The sequence below is a fragment of the Ochlerotatus camptorhynchus genome, unplaced genomic scaffold, assembly GCF_037179485.1.
Source record: "Ochlerotatus camptorhynchus isolate MF236.1 unplaced genomic scaffold, CSIRO-AGI_Acam_v1.1 ptg000594l, whole genome shotgun sequence".
In the NCBI taxonomy this organism is placed as follows: Eukaryota; Metazoa; Arthropoda; class Insecta; order Diptera; family Culicidae; genus Ochlerotatus; species Ochlerotatus camptorhynchus.
The window spans coordinates 173993-183983 of NW_027041074.1; positions in this window are offsets into that span (position 1 = coordinate 173993).

Consider the following 9991-nt stretch of genomic DNA (forward strand, 5'->3'; position numbering starts at 1 on the left):
CCATAATTATAAATAATTTCGTGAATTATCGAAAAAATCACTTCGGCAGCGTGTGAGTAAATGAGATAGAAAATGTTTTTATTCCACCTCTGGTAAGCGTTTCCGTTCGGCTTGGTTCATCGTATACACATAATCGTGAAGGGGAAACCACACGGTAAAAATAATTATTGTAATAGTTGTCTTCTCTCTGCGTTTGAACTGTGTACTACTCTATCTCGTATGGTGTTGCAGTTGAATTGCGCATTTCTTACCAAACTGGAAAAATAAGCGCATTTTCGCTTATTAAAAAGTGTGATAAAAGTGTAAGTTTACATCAAATCATTTTGTCTTCGGTGAACTTATTTCTTACAAAGCAAGAAATAAGTGCTCTGAAGGCAACAAAACGACAACACTTTTTGTATTTAAAAAAAAAGTCCAGTTTTAGTTGCAACCAACAATATTAAATATCGACTCGGATCGTACCTATCTGTATTCGATCCGTCTGGTAGGGAATCGACAACTTTACTGCTCAAGATAATATAGATGCCGTATAGGAGAGTGGGGATCATTTTATACTTCACTCATCGCTGCTAGCTGCATTGTTGAATCTATATTTTACGTTTTCCACCAGTACTACGTAAATACCTGTAAAGGTTCCCGAGTAGAAGAAAACAGTTCAGTCATACAAAATTATGATCTTGATATTATCAGTACAGTTGAAAACCAGAATAACCCACTAGCGAAATCGATTTTACTCTCGTTCTGTACGTTGAACATAGTGTCGGAAGTAGCGCATCATTGTGAGATTACAGCGTACTATATTAAATTTGATAAGGATTAACATGGCACACACAAAGATTATTTTACCAAAATCTGTCAAATTTTACCGAAATCTCAATAGCTGAACGTTCGGTGATTTTTCACAGATTGTCTGTGAAGATATTCGTTGAAAAAAATACAGGAAAACTGTGAAAAATCACCGAACTGTTTACCGAACGTTCAGCTGTTGAAATTTCGGTAAAGTTTCACAGATTTTGGTAAAATAATCTTAGTGTGCATAAAAGGTAAAATATCAAGAAATAATATAAAAAAAAATATTCCTGAAATATCGTTCCAATACCGAATTAAACAATATGCTCCGACTTTTTTCAAATGATATTCTGCATACTATTTTTAGGTAGGGGAAATGGCTCTAATGTTGGCCTATGGATCTAAGATTGGGCCCATCGCTAAAAATCTGCTATTTATCAATTTTATCTAGATTAACGCGTCATTGGGACGGTACTAATGGACATTTTTGGTTGCTATTGAAAATTTAGTCGATTGCTGAGTTTATGTATCGGTCCAAATTAGGTTTTGGACCGACATTACATCTTTTTAGGCCGACTTTACATTTAGGCCGACATTACATCCATTTCCGACATTTTTATTTAGGCCGATATTACATCCATTTCCTTTATTATTAGTTGGTATTTTACCCTTATGCCATGCAAATGCATATAAATTTAAGACATGAATAATAGAGTTTCTACCGAGTTTGCACCAGTTAATCGATAACCTTCGATAACGTCAGTGTTAACGTCTGCAATGGCGAATTTGCATTGCAAACGTTATGACGATTATCGATTAACAACCCTGATCTCTACCATCCCCTAAAAGTTTTTTTTTCAACGATGAATGAATGGAAACGTACAGGTAAATCGGTATGCTTCTTGTAGGATAATCGGTCACAATTATGATTCAATCAAAAGTTGAAATAAAAGAGGAAAACTTTATGTTTCAGCATCACGATTTGATGCGTTGTCTTATGGACAGGTTCATGTGGGATAATGATTCAGGATTGGACAGGCGATGAGCAGCAGAGCAATAATGTTACAACACAAGGTCTCTTCGTTCGAAGTTATTCTAGAGTAACATATAATCGGACCCAAGCTTCATGGCTTTCCATCCACTATGATAAAATAAATCAGTAAAGTGAAAACAAAGCCCTGCAAAAGGAAACTCAAATTATTAGAATTTCCTCCGTAACAACTGCCGACTGATCTGCTGACGGTAGAAGGTCTTAAAGCTATAATGATACACCATAAGGCTTAGGACAGATAATAATGACGAAGAAAAATATCACAAGATAAACGATGCGGTTATATTGCCACTTCTTGCGTTTTGTAAGGTAGACCATATTAAAATGATACGCGTTTATTTATTTCATACAACTTGCCACAGGTTCTTTGTTTAGCCATTTCAGTTTTTGGTATATTAAATATTAAACTACAGAATTTGAGACATTTGGTACACATGTATTTTATACTATATATAAAGATCGTTTCGGAAGAAATACGCAGGTAGAAGGATTTACTTCAGTCATTCAAAATTATTTATTTATTATTTAATTGTTCACCATCTTTGGCAGCATAGTCTCATAGACTGTTTGAAAATACTTAATTATTTTCTTAAAAACTAGTCTACTAATATTAAATTCAAATATCTCATACACATTAAATAGTCTACAACATACATCCAGAGGGTTTTTATAATCCGCATGCATGCGGTACCCGGAAGTCCTCAAAAAGTAAATGTTGCGCAGTTGGTGGATGGGAGCGTAGTATTGATGTTCTCAATATCAGTACCTCATAAACGAACATCCTTTGCAAGAAACAACACTGACTCGAGAAAAAATGAAGTCGAATCAGTGCGCATCTATGTTTGTGTGGAAAAAGATTTTCGGGATTGGTCCACCCACGGAAGCCGCCGCGCCCCAGATGTTGCCAACAAATGATATGGATTAGCATTGCATATGAGGTAAAATATAGTTAAATAATATCAGAAATGTGTTCCCGCAATATCGTTCAAATAGCAAACTAAGCAATTACGGTATAAAATTAATAAAAAAAAACTCTAGTTAAGTTCTTTGTTATGTAAACAAATATCAGAATTTGTTTTTATAATGGTATTGGGCATACAATTTTTTGGTATTATTTCACGACATAATCAGTTAAAATCATAGTTGAAGATGCTAATTTCAAATAACAGACTAGAGTGGTAATTTTTATACGATAGATGAGGAGATTAAAGTATAGAATTTGATAGTTCCGTTAGAGTACGGCAGTGTGACATTGTATATATAGAGAGTAGAAAGCGAGTTAGGCCAACTTTTATGAATGAGTAATATAAGTAATATAAAACAAATAGTTAAAGCAGTTAACATCGTTGTTTAGATCCACAAAACAACCAGTTAATATCAAACAAATTATATGTAGGATAAACTAGGAGAACTTTAGCAACTAGAGTTAAAGCGAAGAAGACTGGCAACTCTGCCAAAAATCAGGAGACAGTGACGGCAACGCCTCTTCTGAGCAAAAGTGGAACCAGTGTATGATGGTGTGTGTGTACACGGGTGTATTCACATACATAGGTAGAAATAAATAGCTGTCATGCCTGTTCCGCACGGCTTTGGTACCTGGCCACAGTGGGTAGGCACGGCAACTTTGCACAGTACTCGCTGACCATTTGCATGTCACTGGCCAATCCGACACTGTTGTTATCATTCACTGGAAAGGGTCGGTCGATTCCAAGAATTGTTAAAGCATACAGAGAATCACTATCCGGTGGTTTCATGTTTTGACAATGGAAATATATTCTTTATCAATACAGCGGTTGGGATTGTAGTCCTTCAACCTTTCATTTTCATTTTCTCCAACATTAGATCCTGCTACGTCTTCCGTTGGTTCGTGATGTAGGTACCGAATCATTTTGTTCTTTTTAAATCTTTTAATTTTCAGCAGCTTCCGAATGACGGTAGTTCACTCAATGGTGGTGGAAGCTGCCAATTCCTCATAATTGATTGCTTCTAACAGGTAAAATAAATAATATTTCGGTTCCTCGTTCACAAGTAAAAGTTACTTTCAATAGGTATCGATCCGAGTTTCAATCCTCTACTTGATCCACCATGACAAGTATTTCGGTTTGGAGTTGGAAAACCACCGGCTTGGTGGTATTAGGATACAAATTGTCGTAAAATTTTGTTAAGCAAAACAAAAACAACAACGAGTACCGTGTTATTATTATTCGTTTCGGTGACATTAGGTCACACACACTCAGTCACTGTTTATGAGCAGTCTCACTACACTTGTGCTTCAAAATTCCACCTTTGATTGACAGAGGCGCTGTTATTAGTGACGTCTGACATTTGTATGGGAGAAGGGAACAGTTTCCAGTCTTCTTGATTTGTAGTCTTCGGTTAAAGACAATATACAAGGTTGGTGGCTCAAAACACACTTATTCATATTCCAGAGTAAGGAAGAATAGTTAGGTTACTTCTCATAGCAGTTCCAACAAGCGTCCTTATTAGTATTTTGCCTAGGACGTAATTTTCTTCGATATATTTGATGAAATCCTCCATTTCTGGAGGAGCACAATTCACAATTATTTCAATAGCATTTTAAACCTGCTTCAAACGAAGAAAAGTGAGCGCTTCCATTTATTTGAAAGCCATGAAATTCTATTGTATTGGTTGTAGACCACCTAAATACCACAACTTTGAATACTCTTTAAAAAATCTGTGTAAGGCGAAAAAAACAACCTTAATGTAAAATATTCACTTTTGCAGCTTGCTTGACGTCAGATAGTGCCACTTTTGGGCAAGGATGGATCGCTTATTTGGGACTATTTCATTACTTTTTAATATAGAATACTTACGTTAAATCCAATTGAATTTTCAGTTAACCCATTTTAAAATAGATAGTTTAGTAATATTAATCTCCCTATAAATATTCAAAATTTCCTCACCGCAGAGCCATAATCCGTGCTTTCAATGAAGGTACACTTGAGACTTGAGAGCGCTCTCGAGTGCACCTTCAGTGAAAACACAGAGTAATGAAAAAGACCTAAAAGAGCGATCCATCACTGCTTCTGGGCCTAGCTCAAGACCTACACACTTAGATTTTTTTTTCCGAGATGGGCACCACCGAGCAGGTCGGCATTTTATTATGCTGGATCGCAGTGAAAAACTTGCTGAGATACAGCAAAACTTATGTTAGTTGGCTGATATCTCGGCAAAATTCCCGTTTGTTAGCAGAATCTCGGCAAGTTTTTCACTGAGATCCAGCAATATTAAATTCAGAGCTGCTTGGTGGTGCCCATCTCGGTAAAACAAACTAAGTGTGGGCAAGGGCGTAGCCAGGTTTCGAGCTAGGGAGGGGTGAAAATAAAATGCCATTTCACCGAAAGCCTTTGTGTTGCTGGGTTTAGGGGGGGGGGGGGGTAGTTGCCCCCTATGGATACACCTATGAGTGTGGGGGTGTATTTTAAAGTTCTTCATTTTCATTCTCATCTGACGCTGTTGTGTGTTTCCATTTTCGGATTTATCTTCACAGTGGGCAATAATTGAGAAAACCGCGACTAAGTTGAATATGTCGGCTGACAAACGGTTTCAGTCAACATATCATACATAGGGTTTTTGATCTAATTTCCGTCTTACTAAGGACAACCCGTGCTTTACCTTTCTTTTTTGAACGAATTCAAACCAAAAATGGAATATTTCTGTCAAAGATGGCTTCTAAATTCATCCACCTTTCCATACGTACCGTTGGATTTGATAAAGAGTCACACATTGTTGAGATATTGTTCAAAATCTAATACTGCTTCTTGATTCTAAATTCGTTCTACGAGTTTCAATTCCGTCCTAACGCATTGAAACGCCATTAGATTTTCTTCGTCCTACGGATAAACGTAGAAAAAGGGGATTCGCTAGGAACGCTTCTTTTGTTTTGAGAACAATGAGCGCAAATATTCATACATTGCGCTCTAACAGGATTTATGTCGTAGCTAATGAACTAACGCATCGGAAAAAACCTATTATTGATTTGTGCACGGTGAAATCATTGATATTATTTATCTTTTCTGATCGATAGAACGGAAATGGGTGATTACGACGAAGTAGCGCTCTACCCTACTCTTAAAGGAAAAACTCTGCTGAATCGATTGGTGGTGGTCATTGGCCGGAGATTTTTATCTGCCGAGATAGAGGGCCGGGATCAACTCGAGCTCCCGGTAGAATAGGAAATAGTGTAAGGTCACCATATATGCCCTCTGGGAACTTCTACTGGTCCAACCTTGCGATTTGTTCTATATTGTTCAACATCACGTTATCAAAGCGTATTTATTATGGAATATAAATTTTGGGGTAAAGTGGCCATTGTTCGGGAGTATCCTCACCCTGCCCTAACTACGCCACTGCCACCAGTGTGTATTTTCACTCCAACGCTCACTCCACGGAATCGAACCATCTCTCCTCTCGTACGGATACTACTACGAATACGGAATCAGTAAAGCTGGGTCTAGACTAGGCAAGTCAAATGATCAACTCAGTTGAATTCAATTGGCTTGAAAAGTTGAGCCTGGTTCAACTTTTTTCAATTCAAGTGAGTTGATCAAGTCAGTTGAATGGCATGGTTTACACGTTCAATTCGCGTTCAAGTCAGTTGAATTCAACTGACTTGATCAATTGACTTGCCCTGTCTAAACCCAGCTTAACAGAGGAGAATATTAGGTAGCGATAACGATCAATAATAAGATTATTAGGATACGCCAGTCGGCTCTGACTCTTTAGATGGATAGAGTAGAGTCACAATGGTTTTCAATGTGTTTGTATGTGTTATAAATAATGGAACTGTAAATATTGTTAATCTATATATATAAAAATGAATTTCTGTCTGTCTGTCTGTCTGTCTGTCTGACCCTTATAGACTCGGAAACTACTGAACCGATTGGCGTGAAAATTTGTATACAGGGGTTTTTGGGGCCGTGGAAGGTTCTTATGATGGTTCGAAACCCCTCCCCCTTCTGTAAGGGGGGGCTCCCATACAAATGAAACAGAAATTTCTGCATAGCTCGTGAACTAATCAAGCAAATGGAACCAAATTAGGCATGTGGGGGCGAGTGTGGGGGTATAAGGAGATAATCATAGGGGGTAGCCCCTTAGATAATAGGGGGGGGGACTACGTACAATATAGCATGCTTTTTTTTAAATCGGCGCATAAACTCAAGCTAATATCGAATCCCGAGCAAGACCGGGCACACTCAGCTAGTATGTGAATAAATGTTAAGTTAAGTTGGACTATTTGAAAATATATGTTTTATGGATGGACAAATATGCTGTGTTTGCGAAGCAATTGGTTGAAAGGAAACCCAAAATAAGGCCCACTGCTTCGGCCTACACCCGCTCTTATAAAGGCGCCCAAGAAAGTCCCACCCCAGAAACGGCAGTCTTTTTTTTACCTCCCTAAACGGTGTTGGGAAGGGTCCGGTAACCCAACAGCTATATCAAGGTTTCCCGGATCATCCAGATTGACCGATAAAGTGGCCGCATTACAAAAAAATGTCCTAGAATCTTGTGATTTTATCTATGTTGTTCAAAATCACGAGATCAATGCGTATAAAACATGGAATTGATATGTTGGGGTAAAGTGACCACCGACAAAGTGGCCAAAAATAAAAATAAAACCTTTTGATTTTTCATCATGGGATTGATATTTTGGGATAAAGTGGCCATATCATGGTTTTCAGGATAATCCGGATTGAGCAATAAAGTACTTCTTGTTATGTAAATTGTTCCGCATTTGATTTTTGTTTATTTTAAAGCGTTTCAAAGATCAATGTTTCGGCAACAAATGAGAAATTAATCAGCTGATTGATTGATTGTGCTTCAATCAATATCACTTTAAAAAGGAATGTTAAATAAGAAGAGTTTTTTTTGCGTGATTGCCTCTTCAATCCCAGTGGGCGCCGCCGGCATTTTGTGAGGCATAAAAGGAAAGTAAAGCCGTAGGTCCCCGGTTCATGAGTTGATGGGTCGATAGGTGGGGTCCAATTGTGCGAGCTGCCTCCCTGGCGTCGGTAGCATTGGCACTTAGTACGGAGAACAAGATCGACGGAAAAGAAATAAAAAAAGAAGCGTTTTACTAAAACTTTTCAAACTTTATACAAGCTCAGCCAATCACGCTCAAAGCCATAGCCACGAATAGTTTATGTACCAGAAGCCAAGATTTCAAAATTGTTGCACATCCTTAAAAGTTACAGCTTTTTTAAGTGTTCAAAAATCACGAGGTGATAGAATTTTAATCTACTTTTATGTTTTTACATTTCTAAGTTTAAATCATTTTTAACATCAATTATATATATGAAGCTTTAGTGTGATAATTTATTAGCTAGAGAACGATCTTAGAAGAGGGTAGGTAGATAGTTCTGTTATAGCAATGTCATTTATATAAGGTCTGGGCCAACAGGCAGCTTGCTGGTATTAGAAGCAAAAATGTTGTAAACATTACTGAACATCTGCAAACAGATAGAAATACGTCACTGCCAACATACTGAGAACAGATATAAATACGTCACTGCCGACAGCTGTTTCGTGTAAAAAGATAAACATTGCAATAAAATACGAACACCTCTAAACAATTGCACATTTCACTAACACCAATAAGCCCTTTGGCCCAGACCTTATATAAATGTCATTGCCGTTATAGTACGGCAGTATGAAAATTGAATAGAAGTTGAAAATGAGCGAAGGGCCATTAATGTGACAGTACAAAGTCAAACGCACACTTCTTTGCCTAACCCGTGCGATGTAAGCAGAGATTTGAAGGATGTCTACAGGCAAAAAAGTGTGCGTCTGCCTTTGCTCGAATACTGCGTGCGGCTGTGGAGAGAAAGCAGTAGGTTATGCTGTACCATCATCAGCATTGCACAGCTACACGCAGTATTTGAGCAAAGGCAGACGCACACTGTTTTGCCTATAGGTTTGAAGACATACTTCAAATTTCCGCGTACATCGTACGGGTTGGGTAAAGAAGTATGCGTTTGACTTTGTACCGTCACATTAATGGCTCTTCGCTCATTTTCAACTTCTATTAAATTTTCATACTGCCGTACTCTAACGGAACTATCTATCTACCCTCTTCTAAGACCATTCTCTAGCTAATAAATAATCACACTAAAGCTTCATGTTAGATAGCATTTCCAACCAACTCTGAAAATCGCAAACTTCGCGTATGAAGCAACTTAAAACACTTTGAATGTAGCAACAAGGGGTTGAAACTGTTGACGTTTTTTACTGCACTCGCTTTGTTGTCGTGCGCGACAGTCTGTTTGTATTCGTACTCTCATGCTCTACCGTCGTCTCTCTTACACAACGCAAACGGTAGAACAACATTCGAGTAAAAAGAAAATTATCAAATAACTATCATATGACATTCGTTCTAATTCCTCTATTTGGTGTAAATTAAACCATTACTGATCAGAAATGTTATTACTAGGACATCGTTGCTTGCTATTTTAAGAATTCACACAGGCACAACATCAGCAGCTCTTATTATGAGGAAAACTAAAATACATACATGTCGTCTTCGGCGACAGTGTCGTATGACAGAGCCTGTCATATGACATTCTAGTTTGGTACTGTAATTTGATAGCTTGTTTTGCAAGTGTCGGAAGCAAAGGCAGTCGATTATCACAGAAAATGTGTCGACTACGGTGACCGCTTACAAGACTGGTAACAACTCAAGGTGGGAGTAGCCGTCAACAATGCTGATGATGGTACAGCACGCAACAACCACCCTACTGCTATCTCTCTGAGATGACTACGTTGATCATGACGAGAGGAGCAACACAATAGTTGGGTAAAGAAGAATTGCATTATAACACACCATCGATTGGAAATGCTTTCGGCAACGTGGGGTTTTAGGTAGTGATGAAACGTCGCTAGAACTATTCCACAGCCACACTTTTTGCCTGTAGATTTGAAGACATACTTCAAATCTCCGCGTACATCGTAGGCAAAGAAGTATGCGTTTGACTTTGTACTGTCGAATTAATGACCCTTCCCTCTTTTTCAACTTCTATTAAATTTTCATTCTGCCTAACTCTAACGGAACTATCTACCTAACCTCTTCTAAGATCATTCTCTAGCTAATAAATTATCACACTAAAGCTTCATGTTAGATAGCATTTCCAACCA